Source organism: Petromyzon marinus, chromosome 56 (genome assembly GCF_048934315.1).
Source record: "Petromyzon marinus isolate PM22_M1 ecotype Great Lakes invasive population chromosome 56, UKy_Petmar_22M1.pri1.0, whole genome shotgun sequence".
NCBI lineage: Eukaryota > Metazoa > Chordata > Hyperoartia > Petromyzontiformes > Petromyzontidae > Petromyzon > Petromyzon marinus.
The window spans coordinates 9408400-9428337 of record NC_133722.1 but is presented as its reverse complement, the minus strand read 5'-3'; the positions used below and the strand labels follow the sequence as shown (position 1 = coordinate 9428337).

The 19938-nt window shown below is 41.5% G+C and overlaps 13 non-coding genes across 13 annotated transcripts; all 13 read right to left on the bottom strand.

Moving 5' to 3' along the window:
* Positions 1-548: 548 nt before the first annotated feature.
* TRNAG-CCC (transfer RNA glycine (anticodon CCC)) lies at positions 549-619 on the bottom strand. Its single transcript has one exon. It is a non-coding gene; the product is annotated as a tRNA-Gly (tRNA).
* A 3050-nt stretch (positions 620-3669) lies between these two features.
* Positions 3670-3740, bottom strand: TRNAG-CCC (transfer RNA glycine (anticodon CCC)). The gene has a single exon. It is a non-coding gene; the product is annotated as a tRNA-Gly (tRNA).
* Positions 3741-6403: 2663 nt separating this feature from the next.
* Positions 6404-6474, bottom strand: TRNAG-CCC (transfer RNA glycine (anticodon CCC)). Its single transcript has one exon. It is a non-coding gene; the product is annotated as a tRNA-Gly (tRNA).
* A 2197-nt stretch (positions 6475-8671) lies between these two features.
* Positions 8672-8742, bottom strand: TRNAG-CCC (transfer RNA glycine (anticodon CCC)). The gene has a single exon. It is a non-coding gene; the product is annotated as a tRNA-Gly (tRNA).
* Positions 8743-9434: 692 nt separating this feature from the next.
* TRNAG-CCC (transfer RNA glycine (anticodon CCC)) lies at positions 9435-9505 on the bottom strand. Its single transcript has one exon. It is a non-coding gene; the product is annotated as a tRNA-Gly (tRNA).
* A 983-nt stretch (positions 9506-10488) lies between these two features.
* Positions 10489-10559, bottom strand: TRNAG-CCC (transfer RNA glycine (anticodon CCC)). Its single transcript has one exon. It is a non-coding gene; the product is annotated as a tRNA-Gly (tRNA).
* An 842-nt stretch (positions 10560-11401) lies between these two features.
* TRNAG-CCC (transfer RNA glycine (anticodon CCC)) lies at positions 11402-11472 on the bottom strand. Its single transcript has one exon. It is a non-coding gene; the product is annotated as a tRNA-Gly (tRNA).
* Positions 11473-12178: 706 nt separating this feature from the next.
* On the bottom strand, positions 12179-12249 carry TRNAG-CCC (transfer RNA glycine (anticodon CCC)). Its single transcript has one exon. It is a non-coding gene; the product is annotated as a tRNA-Gly (tRNA).
* Positions 12250-13175: 926 nt separating this feature from the next.
* TRNAG-CCC (transfer RNA glycine (anticodon CCC)) lies at positions 13176-13246 on the bottom strand. Its single transcript has one exon. It is a non-coding gene; the product is annotated as a tRNA-Gly (tRNA).
* A 1476-nt stretch (positions 13247-14722) lies between these two features.
* On the bottom strand, positions 14723-14793 carry TRNAG-CCC (transfer RNA glycine (anticodon CCC)). The gene has a single exon. It is a non-coding gene; the product is annotated as a tRNA-Gly (tRNA).
* A 701-nt stretch (positions 14794-15494) lies between these two features.
* Positions 15495-15565, bottom strand: TRNAG-CCC (transfer RNA glycine (anticodon CCC)). Its single transcript has one exon. It is a non-coding gene; the product is annotated as a tRNA-Gly (tRNA).
* Positions 15566-16877: 1312 nt separating this feature from the next.
* Positions 16878-16948, bottom strand: TRNAG-CCC (transfer RNA glycine (anticodon CCC)). The gene has a single exon. It is a non-coding gene; the product is annotated as a tRNA-Gly (tRNA).
* Positions 16949-17641: 693 nt separating this feature from the next.
* TRNAG-CCC (transfer RNA glycine (anticodon CCC)) lies at positions 17642-17712 on the bottom strand. The gene has a single exon. It is a non-coding gene; the product is annotated as a tRNA-Gly (tRNA).
* Between the last annotated feature and the right edge of the window lie 2226 nt (positions 17713-19938).

The window sequence follows — 19938 nt, the reverse complement described above, 5'->3', positions numbered from 1 at the left end:
TTATAAAAATATATCACGACGTTTCGATCGCAACACAAGCGGTGGTCATCAGGTTGTTTTTTTTACTCGTTTGTAGTGTCTCGTTTGTATTGTTTGTCTTGTTTGCATTGTCTGTCTCCTTAGTATTGTCTGCATCGTCTGTATTGTTCCGTGTCGTTCATCTTGTTTGTCTCTGTCCCGTTTCCTCCGTTCCGCTCGTTCTGGACCTGGGCCTGTCCCGTGACTTCACGCCAGCAGCGAGTCTTTAAAACTAGATGTGCACTTACCCTGGCACAGCGCCGTCGTCTAATCAATGCAAGTCTGTGCGGAATGCCAGATATTGATATTGCGACGGGTGTATGCACGTGTAAATGTGTACTTGCTTGTATACTGTGTATCTGTGTGTGGAGTGGGCACCATGTCAGTTTACAATGTAACTACACGAATAACTTTACCTAATGTGCGCTTGGGTGTTTTACTACACGCTGAGTATGTGCTAGGCTTCGTGCATATTTATAAGATGTGGTCTATAAAGGGAATACCGACAACTATATAAAAAATATAAGTTTTGCACCGCCCGGGAATCGAACCCGGGTCGAAAGAATGGGAATCTTCCATGATACCACTACACCAGCGGTGCTGATGGGGACAGCTACACACTGCCTGCTGTCTCGTTTGTATTGTTTAGTCTCGTCTGCACGGTGTGTTGTCTGTCGTCTCTGTTTTTATTTATCGTTTGGTTTGCTTGATTCGTTTTTATTGTGTCTTGTTAGTATTGTATCTCTCGTTTGTATTCTCTGACTCGTTTGTAGTGTGTCTCCTTTGTATTGTCTTTCTCGTTTGGCTTGTTTACCCCTATTTCGTTTGTATTATTTTCATATTGTGCGTACATTGTGTGTACATTGTGTGTATACTGTGTGTATACTGTGTATACTGTGTGTATACTGTGTGTATATTGTGTGTATATTGTGTGTACATGTCTCTGTCTCTTTGTCGACGTGCAACTCGCATCGGGCCTGTCCCGTAACCTCGTGCCAGCAACGAGCCGTCAACACTTCAGCTGGCCTGCATGTGCACCTAGCCGGGCACAGCGTCGGGATGGCATCAGCGCCACTTAGTGGCGGATGGCAGTGATTGTTGTTGTTGCGGATATATATGTGTACGTGCCTGCACAGTGCACGTGGCTATGCGGGCAATAATAATGTGTGTACATGCATGTTTAAAATGTAACTTCACGATCAATTAAAAATATCATGCCACCATGTGCTTGTACTGTACACTGAGTATGTGCCAGGCTACATCTGCTGCATTAGACTCTTTGAATCAAATTTACAATAGCCTTGATAATAAGCAGTACTGTGCCTGTCTTTTTCTTGACCTGTCCAAAGCTTTTGATACAGTTGACCACAACACCCTGCTTAGTAAACTAAGTTGCCTCGGTTTTTTCCGAGAACACAGTACAATGGTTAAAAAAATACCTCTTTTCTCGCACCCAAACTGTATTCACAGATGGTTGGAGGTCAAACAGTGTTAAGATAACAAAAGGGGTTCCACAGGGTTCCATCCTCGGCCCCCTCTTGTTCTCTCTTTATGTCAATGACTTGGGCACTGAACTGGATCATTCCAGGGTAAATCTTTTTGCAGATGACACGATACTGATTACTGCTGGTCGCTCTCCGCATGACGTGATTGCTAAGCTCCAGGGTGATTTCAACAAACTACAACATCAGCTAGTTTCTCTTAAACTAGCCCTGAATACCTCCAAAACCAAGGTGCTATGCTTCTCTCCGGGACTAAAGCATGAGGTTATTTTTCCCCAATTACATTCCTTGAATAATTATCAAATAGAGCAAGTCAAGATCTATAAGTATCTTGGGGTCATCCTGGATTCAAAACATAGTTTTGAAGATCAAATTGATTATATTGGTAAAAAGACAAAAATAAAAATTGGTTTTCTGTATCGACACAAGCACTGCTTCCCCCCAATGTTCCGTTTGGAATTGATAAAAGCTACCATACTGCCTCTACTTGACTACTGTGACATCGTGTATAAATCAGCCCCAAGTACTGTACTGAAGAAGCTTGATTCCATCTATCACTCGGCCTTAAGATTTGCATTGAACTGCCCATATAGGACTCACCACTGTGATCTCTACATTGGGTCAAACTTAACATCTCTTAATGTTCGACGGCTTGTGCACCAGATCTTATTTATTCACGATGTACTTACAAAAATTCCGCAGACTACCTACTGGATCTCCTCTCTGTTTCAAAGAACAAATTTGACCTCAAGTCTTCGCTCATTTACCAGCTTCACATTCCCTATTGCCGTACAAAAACCGGAGGAAGGGCCTTTGCTATTGATGCCCCCAGGGTCTGGAATGCTATTGCCAATAAACTGCAACTTGAATCACTACCTATGAGATCTTCACTCAAAACTGCTCTAGAGGAGTTGTACAACCTGAATAGCCACTGCTATTCAGTGGCCTAAAATATGGCTCTAGATTTTGGTGTTATAATTTATTTATGTAGTTTATTGTTAAAAATTCGGTCACAGTCCCTATGATCACTGTTACATTGGATTTATGGCTTGTATTTTTGGTGATTTCGAAAAGTTTTTTTTGGCCATGTTTTTGTTTATTGTAGTACGGAGTTAGACTGATGGCCTTAATCTTAGTTGTCTTGTGGTTGTTGTTGTTGTTGTTGTTATTTGACTTGCATCCCACTGGGATTTTTGCACACAGCGTTGGTGTACGGTGCTATTTCAGGAATATTTTGATATTTTTTCCCTGTATTTTCTGTTTGCACAGTCACATAACCGCTTTAAGATGTTTTCGTGTTCATGTTTTTTATTTGTTGCGGTTGCACCCGATTCAAGAGCCGAATGGCTCACAGGGCTATACCAAATAAATTAACTATGAAAACTATGAAACTTATAACGTGGGGTCTTTCCAGGGACGAACGATAATTATAAAACAACATTCTTGCACCGCCCGGGAATCTTCCATGATACCACTACACCACCGGTGCTGATGGGGAAACTAAACACGTTCTGCTCTCTCGTTTTTATTGTTCTGTCTCGTTTGTATTGTTCTGTCTCGTTTGTATTGTTCTGTCTCGTTTGTATTGTTCTGTCTCGTTTGTATTGTTCTGTCTCGTTTGTATTGTTCTGTCTCGTTTGTATTGTTCTGTCTCGTTTGTATTGTTCTGTCTCGTTTGTATTGTTCTGTCTCGTTTGTATTGTGTTGTCTCGTTTGTATTGTTCTGTCTCGTTTGTATTGTTCTGTCTCGTTTGTATTGTCTCTTCATTTGTTTCGCTTGTCTCCATTGTCCTGGGCCTGTCCCGTGACTTCCCGCCAACAGGCGAGTCTTCAAAATGTAACTTGGACTTGATGTGCACTCGCATGGCACAGCGCCGTGGTGTGTTCAATGCGACTCGGTGATTAATGGTGAGCTGTCGTTGATATTGCTAAGTGTATGCACGTGTAAACGCATGTCGTTGTGCGTAGATACGACGTGTATCAAGATAATGAGTGTATACTGTGTGATTAAAATGTAACTTCACGAACATATTAAATATATTATACAAAGCCCGTGCGTGTAATTGACAATGAGTATGTACCAGGCTACGTGCATGTTTACAAGAAAGGGGTCTGTAAAGGGAATACCTACAACAAGAAAACAAGTATGTGCGCCGCCCGGGAATCGAACCCGGGTCGAAAGAATGGGAATCTTCCATGATACCACTACACTAGCGGCGCTGATGGTGAAACTAAACACGTTCTGCTCTCTCGTTTGTATTGTTTAGTCTCGTTTGTATTGTTTGTCCCATATTCTATGGTTCTTTCGTAAAGTCACGTAGATAAGAAAAAATATGTAAGAATAAAATAATAAAAATGAGAATAAAGTGAGTATAAATTATAAAAATATAACGACGTTTCGATTGCATCACAAGCGGTGGTCATCAGGTTGTTTTTTACTCGTTCGTATTTTCTGTCTCCTTTGTATTGTTAGTCTCCTTTGTGTTGTGCCTCGTTTGAATTGTCTGTCTCGTTTGTATTGTCTAATTCGTTTGTATTGTCTGATTCGTTAGTCTTGTTTGCATTGTCTGTCTCCTTAGTATTGTCTGCATCGTCTGTATTGTTCTGTCTCTGTCCCGTTTCCTCCGTTTCGCTCGTTTTTGACCCGGGCCTGTCCCGTGACTTCCTGCCAGCAGCGAGTCTTTAAAACTAGATGTGCACTTCTCCTGGCACAGCGCCGTCGTCTAATCAACTCGAGTCTGTGGTTGAATGCCAGACATTGATATTGCGTGTATGCACGTGTAAATGTGTACTTGCTTGTATACTGTGTGGAGTGGGCACCTGTCAGTTTACAATGTAACTACACGAATAAATGTACCTAATGTGTTCCTGGGTATTTTACTGCACGATGAGTATGTACCAGGCTACGTGCATGTTTATAAGAAGGGGTCTGTAAAGGGAATACCGACAACTATATGAAAACTACGTGTGCACCGCCGGGGAATCGAACCCGGGTCGAAAGAATGGGAATCAAGAATGGGAATCAAGAATGGGAATCTTTCAGGATACCACTACACCAGCGGTGCTGATGTGGACAGCACCACACGGCCTGCTGTCTCGTTTGTATTGTTTAGTCTCGTCTGCACTTTGTGTTGTCTGTCGTCTCTGTTTTTATTTCTCGTTTGGTTTGCTTGACTCGTTTATATTGTGTGTCTTGTTAGTGTTGTATCTCTCGTTCGTATTCTGTGACTCGTTTGTAGTGTGTCTCCTTTGTATTGTCTTTCTCGTTGGGATTGTTTACCCCTAGATCGTTTGTATTATTTTCATATTGTGTGTACATTGTGCGTACATTGTGTGTACAGTGTGTGTTTACTGTATGTATATTGTGTATATACTGTGTGTATACTGTGTATATTGTGTGTACATTGTGTGTATTCTGTGTGTACAATGTGTGTATATTGTGTATAGACTGTGTGTATATTGTGTGTACATTGTGTGTATATCGTGTGTATACTGTGTGTATATTGTGAGTATACTGTGTATACTGTGTGTATATTGTGTGTATACTGTGTATATATTGTGTGTATACTGTGTGTATCGTGTGTATACGGTGTATACTGTGCGTACATTGTGTGTATAATGTGTGTACATTGTGTGTATACTGTGTGTATACTGTGTGTATACTGTGTGTACATTGTGTGTTAACTGTGTGTATATTCTGTGTATACTGTGTGTATATTGTGTGTATACTGTGTATATTGTGTGTACATTGTGTGTATACTGTGTATACTGTGTGTATATTGTGTGTATAACGTGTATACTGTGTATATATTGTGTGTATACTGTGTGTATTGTGTGTACACTGTGTATACTGTGGGTACATTGTGTGTATAATGTGTGTACATTGTGTGTATACTGTGTGTATACTGTGTGTATTCTGCGTGTACAATGTGTGTATATTGTGTATAGACTGTGTGTATACTGTGTGTATATTGTGTGTACATTGTGTGTATATCGTATGTATACTGTGTGTATATTGTCAGTATACTGTGTATACTGTGTGTATATTGTGTGTATACTGTGTATACTGTGTATATATTATGTGTATACTGTGTGTATTGTGTGTATACTGTGTATACTGTGCGTACATTGTGTGTATAATGTGTGTACATTGTGTGTATACTGTGTGTATACTGTGTGTACATTGTGTGTTAACTGTGTGTATATTCTGTGTATACTGTGTGTATATTGTGTGTATACTGTGTATATTGTGTGTACATTGTGTGTATACTGTGTGTATACTGTGTATATTGTGTATATACTGTGTATATTGTGTGTATACTGTGTGTATACTATGTGTATACTGTGTGGACATTGCGTGTATATTGTGTGTATTCTGTGTGTATGTTGTGTATATACTGTGTGTATACTGTGTGTATGTTGTGTGTATATTGTGTGTATACTGTCTATACTATGTGTATACTGTGTATAGACTGTGTGTATACTGTGTGTACATGTCTCTGTCTCGTTGTCGACGTGCAAGTCGCTCTGGGCCTGTCCCGTGACCTCGTGCCAGCAACGAGCCGTCAACACTTCAGCTGGCCTGCATGTGCACCTAGCCGGGCACAGCGTCGGGATGGCATCAGCGCGACTTAGTGGCGGATGGCAGTGATTGTTGTTGTTGTTGTCGCGGCTATATATGTGTACGTACCTGCACATGTGCACGTGCCTATGCGGGCAAAAATAATGTGTGTACATGCATGTTTAAAATGTAACTTTACGATCAATTAAAAATATCATGCCACCATGTGCTTGTACTGTACACTGAGCATGTGCCAGGCTACGTGCGTGTTTATAACGTGGGGTCTTTCCAGGGACGAACAATAATTATAAAACAAGATCCTTGCACCGCCCGGGAATCGAACCCGGGTCGAAAGAATGGGAATCTTCCATGATACCACTACACCAGCGGTGCTGATGGGGAAACTCAACACGTTGTGTTTGTATTGTTCTGTCTCGTTTGTATTGTTTGTCTCATATTCTATGGTTCTTTCGGTAAAGTAACGTAGATAAGAAAAAAAAATGTAAAAGAAAATAATAAAAATAAAGTCAGTAAACATTATAAAAAATATCACGACGTTTCGATCGCAACACAAGCGGTGGTCATCAGGTTGTTTTTTTACTCGTTTGTAGTGTCTCGTTTGTATTGTTTGTCTTGTTTGCATTGTCTGTCTCCTTCGTATTGTCTGCATCGTCTGTATTGTTCCGTGTCGTTCATCTTGTTTGTCTCTGTCCCGTTTCATCCGTTCCGCTCGTTCTGGACCTGGGCCTGTCCCGTGACTTCCCGCCAGCAGCGAGTCTTTAAAACTAGATGTGCACCTACCCTGGCACAGCGCCGTCGTCTAATCAATGCGAGTCTGTGCGGAATGCCAGATATTGATATTGCGACGGGTGTATGCACGTGTAAATGTGTACTTGCTTGTATACTGTGTATCTGTGTGTGGAGTGGGCACCATGTCAGTTTACAATGTAACTACACGAATAACTTTACCTAATGTGTGCTTGGGTGTTTTACTACACGCTGAGTATGTGCCAGGCTCCGTGCATATTTATAAGACGTGGTCTATAAAGGGAATACCGACAACTATATTAAAAATACGTTTTACACCGCCCGGGAATCGAACCCCGGTCGAAAGAATGGGAATCTTCCATGATACCACTAAACCAGCGGTGCTGATGGGGACAGCTACACACGGCCTGCTGTCTCGTTTGTATTGTTTTGTCTCGTTTGTATTGTTTAGTCTCGTCTGCACGTTGTGTTATCTGTCGTCTCTGTTTTTATTTCTCGTTTGGTTTGCTTGACTCGTTTATATTGTGTGTCTAATTAGTATTGTATCTCTCGTTTGTATTCTGTGACTCGTTTGTAGTGTGTCTCGTTTGTATTGTCTTTCTCGTTGGATTGTTTACCCCTAGATCGTTTGTATTATTTTCATATTGTGTGTACATTGTGTGTATATTGTGTGTACATTGTGTGTATACTGTGTGTATATTGTGTATATACTGTGTGTATACTGTGTATATACTGTGTGTATACTGTGTATATTGTGTGTATACTGTGTGTATATTGTGTATAGACTGTGTGTATACTGTGTGTATATTGTGTATACATTGTGTGTATATCGTGTGTATAATGTGTATATTGTGTGTATACTGTGTGTATATTGTGTGTATACTGTGTGTATACTGTGTGTATATTGTGTATATACTGTGTGTATACTGTGTATATTGTGTGTACATTGTGTGTATACTGTGTTTATATTGTGTATAGACTGTGTGTATACTGTGTGTATATTGTGTGTACATTGTGTGTATATCGTGTGTATACTGTGTGTATATTGTGTGTATACTGTGTGTATATTGTGTGTATACTGTGTGTATACTGTGTTTATACTGTGTATATATTGTGTGTATACTGTGTATATATTGCGTGTACATTGTGTATAGACAGTGTGTATACTGTGTATACTGTGTGTACATTGTGTGTATACTGTGTGTATACTGTGTATACTGTGTGTATACTGTGTGTATACTGTGTATACTGTGTGTATGCTGTGTGTATACTGTGTGTATATTGTGTGTACATTGTGTGTATACTGTGTATACTGTGTGTATACTGTGTGTATATTGTGTGTACATTGTGTGTATACTGTGTGTACATTGTGTGTATACTGTGTGTGCATTGTGTATAGACAGTGTGTATACTGTGTGTATATTGTGTGTACATGTCTCTGTCTCGTTGTCGACGTGCAAGTCGCTCTGGGCCTGTCCCGTGATCTCGTGCCAGCAACGAGCCGTCAACACTTCAGCTGGCCTGCATGTGCACCTAGCCGGGAACAGCGTCGGGATGGCATCAGCGCGACTTAGTGGCGGATGGCAGTGATTGTTGTTGTTGTTGTCGCGGCTATATATGTGTACGTACCTGCACATGTGCACGTGCCTATGCGGGCAAAAATAATGTGTGTACATGCATGTTTAAAATGTAACTTCACGATCAATTAAAAATATCATGCCACCATGTGCTTGTTCTGTACACTGAGCATGTGCCAGGCTACGTGCGTGTTTATAACGTGGGGTCTTTCCAGGGACGAACGATAATCATAAAACAACATCCTTGCACCGCCCGGGAATCGAACCCGGGTCGAAAGAATGGGAATCTTCCATGCTACCACTACACCAGCGGTGCTGATGGGGAAACTAACCACGTTCTGTTTGTATTGTTCTGTCTCGTTTGTATTGTTTGTCTCATGTTCTATGGTTCTTTCGGTAAAGTCACGTAGATAAGAAAAAAATATGTAAAAGAAAATAATAAAAATAAAGTCAGTAAACATTATAAAAAAAATCACGACGTTTCGATCGCAACACAAGCGGTGGTCATCAGGTTTTATTTTTTACTCGTTTGTAGTGTCTGGTTTGTATTGTTTGTCTTGTTTGCATTGTCTGTCTCCTTAGTATTGTCTGCATCGTCTGTATTGTTCCGTGTCGTTCGTCTTATTTGTCTCTGTCCCGTTTTCTCCGTTCCGCTCGTTCTGGACCTGGGCCTGTCCCGTGACTTCCCGCCAGCAGCGAGTCTTTAAAACTAGATGTGCACTTACCCTGGCACAGCGCCGTCGTCTAATCAATGCGAGTCTGTGCGGAATGCCAGATATTGATATTGCGATGGGTGTATGCACGTGTAAATGTGTACTTGCTTGTATACTGTGTATTTGTGTGTAGAGTGGGCACCATGTCAGTTTACAATGTAACTACACGAATAACTTTACCTAATGTGGGCTTGGGTGTTTTACTACACACTGAGTATGTGCCAGGCTCCGTACATATTTATAAGACGTGGTCTATAAAGGGAATACCGACAACTTTATTAAAATAAATAAGTTTTGCACCGCCCGGGAATCGAACCCGGGTCGAAAGAATGGGAATCTTCCATGATACCACTACACCAGCGGTGCTGATGGGGACAGCTACACACGTCTCGTTTGTATTGTTTAGTCTCGTCTGCACGTTGTGTTGTCTGTCGTCCCTGTTTTTATTTCTCGTTTGGTTTGCTTGACTCGTTTTTATTGTGTCTTGTTAGTATTGTATCTCTCGTTTGTATTCTGTGACTCGTTTGTAGTGTGTCTCGTTTGTATTGTCTTTCTCGTTTGGATTGTTTACCCCTATTTCGTTTGTATTATTTTCATATTGTGTGTACATTGTATGTATATTGTGTGTACACTGTGTGTATATACTGTGTGTATACTGTGTATATTGTGTGTACATTGTGTGTATATTGTGTGTATACTTTGTGTATATTGTGTATAGACTGTGTGTATACTGTGTGTATACTGTGTGAACATTGCGTATATACTGTGTATATTGTGTATATACTGTGTGTATACCGTGTGTATACTGTGTGTATGTGTGCATACTGTGTGTATGTTATGTGTGTATACTGTGTGTATGTTACGTGTGTATACTGTGTGTATGTTATGTGTATACTGTGTGTATATTGTGTATGTATTGTGTGTATACTGTGTGCATAATGTATGTATATTGTGTGTACATGTCTCTGTCTCGTTGTCGACGTGCAACTCGCTCTGGGCCTGTCCCGTGACCTCGTGCCAGCAACGAGCCGTCAACACTTCAGCTGGCCTGCATGTGCACCTAGCCGGGCACAGCGTCGGGATGGCATCAGCGCCACTTAGTGGCGGATGGCAGTGATTGTTGTTGTTGTTGTTGCGGCTATATATGTGTACGTACCTGCACATGTGCACGTGCCTATGCGGGCAAAAATAACGTGTGTACATGCATGTTTAAAATGTAACTTCACGATCATTCAAAAATATTATGCCACCATGTGCTTGTACTGTACACTGAGCATGTGCCAGGCTACGTGCGAGTTGATAACGTGGGGTCTTTCCAGGTACGAACGATAATCATAAAACATCATCCTTGCACCGCCCGGGAATCGAACCCGGGTCGAAAGAATGGGAATCTTCCATGATACCACTACACCAGCGGTGCTGATGGGGACAGCTACACACGGCCTGCTGTCTCGTTTGTATTGTTTAGTCTCGTCTGTATTGTTTAGTCTCGTCTGCACTTTGTGTAGCCTGTCGTCTCTGTTTTTATTTCCCGTTTGGTTTGCTTCATGCAGTCGTTTGACTCGTTTATATTGTGTCTTGTTAGTATTGTATCTCTCGTTTGTATTCTCTGACTCGTTTGTAGTGTGTCTCGTTTGTATTGTCTTTCTCGTTTGGATTGTTTACCCCTATATCGTTTGTATTATTTTCATATTGTGTGTATACTGTGTGTACATTGTGTGTATATCGTGTGTATACTGTCTATATTGTGTGTATATTGTGTGTACATTGTGTGTATTCTGTGTATATTGTGTATAGACTGTGTGTATACTGTGTGTATATTGTGTGTACATTGTGTGTATACTGTGTGTATACTGTGTGTATATTGTGTGTACATGTCTCTGTCTCTTTGTCGACGTGCAAGTCGCTCTGGGCCTGTCCCGTAACCTCGTGCCAGCAACGAGCCGTCAACACTTCAGCTGGCCTGCATGTGCACCTAGCCGGGCACAGCGTCGGGATGGCATCAGCGCGACTTAGTGGCGGATGGCAGTGATTGTTGTTGTTGTTGCGGCTATATATGTGTACGTACCTGCACATGTGCACGTGGCTATGCGGGCAATAATAATGTGTTTACATGCATGTTTAAAATGTAATTTCACGATCAATTAAAAATATTATGCCACCATGTGCTTGTACTGTACACTGAGTATGTGCCAGGCTACCGTGCGTGTTTATAACGTGGGGTCTTTCCAGCGACGAACGATAATTATAAAATAAGATCCTTGCACCGCCCGGGAATCGAACCCGGGTCGAAAGAATGGGAATCTTCCATGATACCACTACACCAGCGGCGCTGATGGGGAAACTAAACACGTTCTGCTCTCTCGTTTGTATTGTTTCGTCTCTTTCGTATTGTTTGACCCATATTCTATGGTTCTTTCGGTAAAGTCACGTAGATAAGAAAAAATATGTAAGAATTAAATAATAAAAATGAGACTAAAGTGAGTATAAATTATAAAAATTATCACGAGGTTTCGATCGCAACACAAGCGGTGGTCATCAGGTTGGTTTTTTTACTCGTTTGTAGTGTCTCGTTTGAATTGTTTGTCTTGTGTGCATTGTCTGTCTCCTTAGTATTGTCTGCATCGTCTGTATTGTTCCGTGTCGTTCATCTTGCTTGTCTCTGTCCCGTTTGCTCCGTTCCGCTCGTTCTGGACCTGGGCCTGTCCCGTGACTTCCCGCCAGCAGCGAGTCTTTAAAACTAGATGTGCACTTCTCCTGGCACAGAGCCGTCGTCTAATCAACGCGAGTCTGTGCGGAATGCCAGATATTGATATTGCGATGGGTGTATGCACGTGTAAATGTGTACTTGCTTGTATACTGTGTATCTGTGTGTGGGGTGGGCACCATGTCAGTTTACAATGTAACTACACAAATAACTTTACCTAATGTGCGCTTGGGTGTTTTACTACACGCTGAGTAAGTGCCAGGCTTCGTGCATATTTATAAGACGTGGTCTATGAAGGGAATACCGACAACTATATTAAAATATATAAGTTTTGCACCGCCCGGGAATCGAACCCGGGTCGAAAGAATGGGAATCTTCCATGATACCACTACACCAGCGGTGCTGATGGGGACAGCTCCACTCGGCCTGCTGTATCGTTTGTATTGTTTAGTCTCGTTTGTATTGTTTAGTCTCATCTGCACGTTGTGTTGTCTGTCGTCTCTGTTTTTATTTCTCGTTTGGTTTGCTTGACTCGTTTTTATTGTGTCTTGTTAGTATTGTCTGTCTCGTTTGTATTCTGTGACTCGTTTGTATTGTCTCACTCGTTTGTATTGTTTACCCCTATTTCGTTTGTATTATTTTCATATTGTATGTACATTGTGTGTATATTGTGTGTATACTGTGTATATATTGTGTATAGACTGTGTGTATACTGTGTGTATATTCTGTGTACATTGTGTGTATATCGTGCGTATACTGTGTATATTGTGTGTATACTGTGTATACTGTGTGTATATTGTGTATATACTGTGTGTATACTGTATATTGTGTGTACATTGTGTGTATACTGTGTGTATATTGTGTATAGACTGTGTGTATACTGTGTGTATATTGTGTGTACATTGTGTGCATACTGTGTGTATACTGTGTGTATATTGTGTGTACATGTCTCTGTCTCGTTGTCGACGTGCAAGTCGCTCTGGGCCTGTCCCGTGATCTCGTGCCAGCAACGAGCCGTCAACACTTCAGCTGGCCTGCATGTGCACCTAGCCGGGCACAGCGTCGGGATGGCATCAGCGCCACTTAGTGGCGGATGGCAGTCATTGTTGTTGTTGCGGCTATCTATGTGTACGTACCTGCACATGTGCAGGTGCCAATGCGGGACAAAATAATGTGTGTACATGCATGTTTAAAATGTAACTTCACGGTCAATTAAAAATATCATGCCACCATGTGCTTGTACTGTACACTGAGCATGTGCCAGGCTACGTGCGTGTTTATAACGTGGGGTCTTTCCAGGGACGAACGATAATTATAAAACAAGATCCTTGCACCGCCCGGGAATCGAACCCGGGTCGAAAGAATGGGAATCTTCCATGATACCACTACACCAGCGGTGCTGATGGGGACAGCTACACACGGCCTGCTGTCTCGTTTGTATTGTTTAGTCTCGTTTGTATTGTTTAGTCTCGTCTGCACGTTGTGTTGTCTGTCGTCTCTGTTTTTATTTCTCGTTTGGTTTGCTTGACTCGTTTTTATTGTGTGTCTTGTTAGTGTTGTATCTCTCGTTTGTATTCTGTGACTCGTTTGTAGTGTCTCCTTTGTATTGTCTTTCTCGTTTGGATTGTTTACCCCTATATCGTTTGTATTATTTTCATATTGTGTGTACATTGTGCGTACATTGTGTGTGCATTGTGTGTATACTGTATGTATATTGTGTATATACTGTGTGTATACTGTGCATATTGTGTGTACATTGTGTGTATACTGTGTGTACACTGTGTGTATATTGCGTGTATACTGTGTGTATACTGTGTGTATACTGAGTGTACATTGTGTGTATATTGTGTGTATATTGTGTGCATACTGTGTGTATACTGAGTGTACATTGTGTGTATACTGTGTGTATATTGTGTGTATATTGTGTGCATACTGTGTGTATACTGTGCGTACATTGTATGTATACTGTGTGTATATTGTGTGTATACTGTGTGTACATTGTGTGAATTGTGTGTATAGTGTGTATACTGTGTATATACTGTGTATATTGTGTGTACATTGTGTATATTGTGTATAGACTGTGTGTATACTGTGTGTATACTGTGTATATATTATGCGTATACTGTGTGTATATTGTGTGTACATTGTGTGTACATTGTGTGCATATTGTGTGTATACTATGTATATATTGTGTGTATACTGTGTATATTGTGTGTTTACTGTGTATATACTGTGTGTATATTGTGTGTATATTGTGTGTATATTGTGTGTATATTGTGTGTATATTGTGTGTACACTGTGTGCATGCTGTGTATATACTGTGTGTATATTGTGTGTATACTATGTGTATATTGTGTGTACATTGTGTGTATACCGTGTGTATACTGTGTGTATGTTATGTTTGTATACTGTGTGTATGTTATGTGTGTATACTGTGTGTATATTGTGTATATACCGTGTGTATACTGTGTGTATACTGTGTGTACATGTCTCTGTCTCGTTGTCGACGTGCAACTCGCTCTGGGCCTGTCCCGTGACCTCGTGCCAGCAACGAGCCGTCAACACTTCAGCTGGCCTGCATGTGCACCTAGCCGGGCACAGCGTCGGGATGGCATCAGCGCGACTTAGTGGCGGATGGCAGTGATTGTTGTTGTTGTTGTTGCGGCTATATATGTGTACGTACCTGCACATGTGCACGTGCCTCTGCGGGCAATAATAATGTGTGTACATGCATGTTTAAAATGTAACTTCACGATCAATTAAAAATATTATGCCACCATGTGCTTGTACTGTACACTGAGTATGTGCCAGGCTACGTGCGTGTTTATAACGTGGGGTCTTTCCAGGGACGAACGATAATCATAAAACAAGATCCTTGCACCGCCCGGGAATCGAACCCGGGTCGAAAGAATGGGAATCTTCCATGATACCACTACACCAGCGGTGCTGATGGGGAAACTAAACACGTTCTGCTCTCTCGTTTGTATTGTTCTGTCTCGTATGTATTGTTTGTCCCATATTCTATGGTTCTTTCGGTAAAGTCACGTAGATAAGAAAAAAATATGTAAAATAAAATAATAAAAATAAAGTCAATAAACATTATAAAAAATATCACGACGTTTCGATCGCAACACAAGCGGTGGTCATCAGGTTGTTTTTTTTTTACTCGTTTGTAGTGTCTCGTTTGTATTGTTTGTCTTGTTTGCATTGTCTGTCTCCTTAGTATTGTCTGCATCGTCTGTATTGTTCTGTGTCGTTCGTCTTGTTTGTCTCTGTCCCGTTTGCTCCGTTTCGCTCGTTCTGGACCTGGGCCTGTCCCGTGACTTCCCGCCAGCAGCGAGTCTTTAAAACTAGATGTGCACTTACCCTGGCACAGCGCCGTCGTCTAATCAATGCAAGTCTGTGCGGAATGCCAGATATTGATATTGCGATGGGTGTATGCACGTGTAAATGTGTACTTGCTTGTATACTGTGTATCTGTGTGTGGAGTGGGCACCATGTCAGTTTACAATGTAACTACACGAAAAACTTTACCTAATGTGTGCTTGGGTGTTTTACTACAGGCTGAGTATCTGCCAGGCTTCGTGCATATTTATAAGACGTGGTCTATTAAGGGAATACCGACAACTATATTAAAAAAATAAGTTTTGCACCGCCCGGGAATCGAACACGGGTCGAAAGAATGGGAATCTTCCATGATACCACTACACCAGCGGTGCTGATGGGGACAGCTACACACGGCCTGCTGTCTCGTTTGTATTGTTTAGTCTCGTTTGTATTGTTTGGTCTCGTCTGCACGTTGTGTTGTCTGTCGTCTCTGTTTTTTATTTCTCGTTTGGTTTGCTTGACTCGTTTTTATTGTGTGTCTTGTTAGTATTGTATCTCTCGTTTGTATTCTCTGACTCGTTTGTAGTGTGTCTCGTTTTTATTGTCTTTCTCGTTTGGATTGTTTACCCCTATATCGTTTGTATTATTTTCATATTGTGTGTAGATTGTGTGTATATTGTGTGTACACTGTGTGTACATTATGTGTATATGGTGTGTATACTGTATGTATATTGTGTATAGACTTTGTGTATACTGTGTGTATACTGTGCGTACATTGTGTGTATAATGTGTTTACATTGTGTGTATACTGTGTGTATACTGTGTGTATACTGAGTGTACATTGTGTATACTGTGTGTATATTGTGTGTATATTGTTTGCATACTGTGTGTATACTGTGCGTACATTCTATGTATACTGTGTGTACATTGTGTGTATACTGTGTGTACATTGTGTGTATACTGTGTGTATAATGTGTGTATATTGTGTGTATATTGTGTGTATACTGTGTATACTGTGTGTACACTGTGTGTATATCGTGTGTATACTGTGTACATACTGTGTGTATACTGTGCGTACATTGTATGTATACTGTGTGTACATTGTGTGTATACTGTGTGTACATTGTGTGTATACTGTGTGTATATTGTGTGTGTATTGTGTGTATACTGTGTGTATATTGTGTATACTATGTGTATATTGTGTGTACATTGTGTGTATACCGTGTGTATACTGTGTGTATGTTATGTGTGTATACTGTGTGTATACTGTGTGTATATTGTGTATTTACTTTGTGTATACTGTGTGTATACTGTGTGTACATGTCTCTGTCTCGTTGTCGACGTGCAAGTCGCTCTGGGCCTGTCCCGTGACCTCGTGCCAGCAACGAGCCGTCAACACTTCAGCTGGCCTGCATGTGCACCTAGCCGGGCACAGCGTCGGGATGGCATCAGCGCGACTTAGTGGCGGATGGCAGTGATTGTTGTTGTCGCGGCTTTATATGTGTACGTACCTGCACATGTGCACGTGCCTATGCGGGCAAAAATAATGTGTGTACATGCATGTTTAAAATGTAACTTCACGATCAATAAAAAATATCATGCCACCATGTGCTTGTACTGTACACTGAGTATGTGCCAGGCTACGTGCGTGTTTATAACGTGGGGTCTTTCCAGGGACGAACGATAATCATAAAACAACATCCTTGCACCGCCCGGGAATCGAACCCGGGTCGAAAGAATGGGAATCTTCCATGATACCACTACACCAGCGGTGCTGATGGGGAAACTAAACACGCTCTGCTCTCTCGTTTGTATTGTTTCGTCTCTTTCTCATTGTTTGTCCCATATTCTATGGTTCTTTCGGTAAAATCACGTAGATAAGAAAAAATATGTAAGAATTAAATAATAAAAATGAGACTAAAGTGAGTAAAAATTATAAAAAAAATCACGACGTTTCGATCGCAACACAAGCGGTCGTCATCAGGTTGTTTTACTCGTTTGTAGTGTCTCGTTTGTATTGTTTGTCTTGTTTGTCTTGTTTGCATTGGCTGTCTCCTTCGTATTGTCTGCATCGTCTGTATTGTTCCGTGTCGTTCGTCTTGTTTGTCTCTGTCCCGTTTCCTCCGTTCCGCTCGTTCTGGACCTGGGCCTGTCCCGTGACTTCCCGCCAGCAGCGAGTCTTTAAAACTAGATGTGCACTTCTCCTGGCACAGAGCCGTCGTCTAATCAACGCGAGTCTGTGGTTGAATGCCAGACATTGATATTGCGTGTATGCACGTGTAAATGTGTACTTGCTTGTATACTGTGTGGAGTGGGCACCTGTCAGCTTACAATGTAACTACACGAAAAAATGTACCTAATGTGTTCCTGGGTATTTTACTGCACGCTGAGTATGTACCAGGCTACGTGCATGTTTATAAGAAGGGGTCTGTAAAGGGAATACCGACAACTATATGAAAAAATACGTGTGCACCGCCCGGGAATCGAACCCGGGTCGAAAGAATGGGAATCTTCCATGATACCACTACACCAGCGGTGCTGATGTGGACAGCTACACACGGCCTGCTGTCTCGTTTGTATTGTTTAGTCTCGTCTGCACTTTGTGTAGTCTGTCGTCTCTGTTTTTATTTTTCGTTTGGTTTGCTTGACTCGTTTGGATTGTTCTGTCGCGTTTGGATTGTTTAGCCCTGTCTCGTTGTCTACGTGCAATTCGCTCTGGGCCTGTCCCGTGACCTCCTGCCAGCAACGAGTCGTCAACACTTCAGCTGGCCTGCATGTGCTCCTAGCCGGGCACAGCGTCGGAATGCCATCAGCGCCACTTAGTGGCGGATGGCAGTGGTTGTTACTCATTGTTTTTTTCCGTAAAGTCACGTTTGTAGAAATACAATAAAATTTTATTAAAACAAAACAATCACGACGTTTCGATCACAACACAAGCGATCTTCATCAGGTGTCAAGAACAAATCATGGAGGTAAATACAACAAAAAGATGAGAGACGAGAATTCAACAAACCTGAAAAACATTATGTGAAGCACAGCCAGTCAGGCCAACAACACAGTTAGACACTTCCTGGCGGACCACGAATTTCAGAAGAGTGTTAAATTTCGTGTTCAACACGTGTTCAACACGAATTTCAGAAGAGTGTTGAATTTCGTGTTCAACACGTGTTCAACACGAAATTTAACACTCTTCTGAAATTCGTGGTCCGCCAGGAAGTGTCTAACTGTGTTGTTGGCCTGACTGGATGTGCTTCACATAATGTTTTTCAGGTTTGTTGAATTCTCGTCTCTCATTTTTTTGTTGTATTTACCTCCATGATTTGTTCTTGACACCTGATGAAAATCGCTTGTGTTGTGATCGAAACGTCGTGATTGTTTTGATTTAATATAATTTTATTGTATTTCTACATACGTGACTTTACCGAAAAAACCAATGAGTAATTTTATGCAGTCACGAAAGCTTTAATACTTTATTGGCAGTGGTTGTTGTTTTTGTTATTATTTGCGTCTATATATGTGTACGTGCATGTGTGCGCGTACCTCTGTGTGCAAAAATAATGTGTGTAGGTGTGATTAAAATGTACCTTCAAGAACATAAAACATTATGCAACGGTGTGCTTGTCCAGTACACTGAGTATGTACCAGACTACGTGCGTGTTTCTCAAGTGGGGTCTAATCTGCGTTGTACATCTTGTTTCCATTGTGTGCTGCTGTGGTGTTATGGTTTGCACAGTGGACTTCGTGCCTGGTCGGTTCGATTTTCCGGGTTCGTCACGGTGGCAAAATGTTAACTCGCTCTCCTGGTGTGCAGGAGATCGTGGGTTCGAACCCAACGCTGTCGCCTGTATTTTAGGAATTTGCATGTTCTTCCCGTAGTCGCGTGGATTTTTTTCCGGGTTTTTCCCCTTCATATTTAGAAACTTACCCTTAACAATATGTGGATATTGTAAATGTCCACATGATGATAAGCCAGTGCAGGGAGACATAATTTGCAGCCAGGTGGCTTCTGAAAAAGAGCTCTATAGGCAAGTGTGCCTTACCCGTTAAAATAAAAAAAATAGATTCAGAGCAAAAAAACGTCGAGTTGAAATGTTCTTAAATCTCCCGGCCCCTGTACAACCAGCAGTGTGAATGGATAAAACGACCGTCATTCATACCCTCTGGATTTTTTGGTAAAGTCACGTAATTATAAAATAAAATAAAAATCAATCACGACGTTTCTATTGCAAAGAACCACAGCAATCATTTTTTTGCTGTGGTTTTCCCACCTGATGGTGATTGCTTGTGTTGCAATCCAAACGTCGTGAATTATTTTTATTTTATTTTTCTACCTACGTGACTTTACCGAAAGAACCAGAGAGCATGGATTCCTGCAGTCGCAAAAGCTTCAGATCAAGATTGACCGTCATTCAATTTGCAGGTCGCATATGGTGGTGGGGTAAAGTTGTGGGTAGTGGGGTAAAGTTGTGGGTGGTTGGGTAAAGTTGTGGGTGGTTGGGTAAAGTTGTGGGTGGTTGGGTAAAGTTGTGGGTGGTGGAGTAAAGTTGTGGGTGGTTGGGTAAAGTTGTGGGTGGTTGGGTAAAGTTGTGGGTGGTTGGGTAAAGTTGTGGGTGCTGGGGTAAAGTTGTGGGTACTGGGGTAAAGTTGTGGGTGGTTGGGTAAAGTTGTGGGTGGTTGGGTAAAGTTGTGGGTGGTGGAGTAAAGTTGTGGGTGGTTGGGTAAAGTTGTGGGTGGTTGGGTAAAGTTGTGGGTGCTGGGGTAAAGT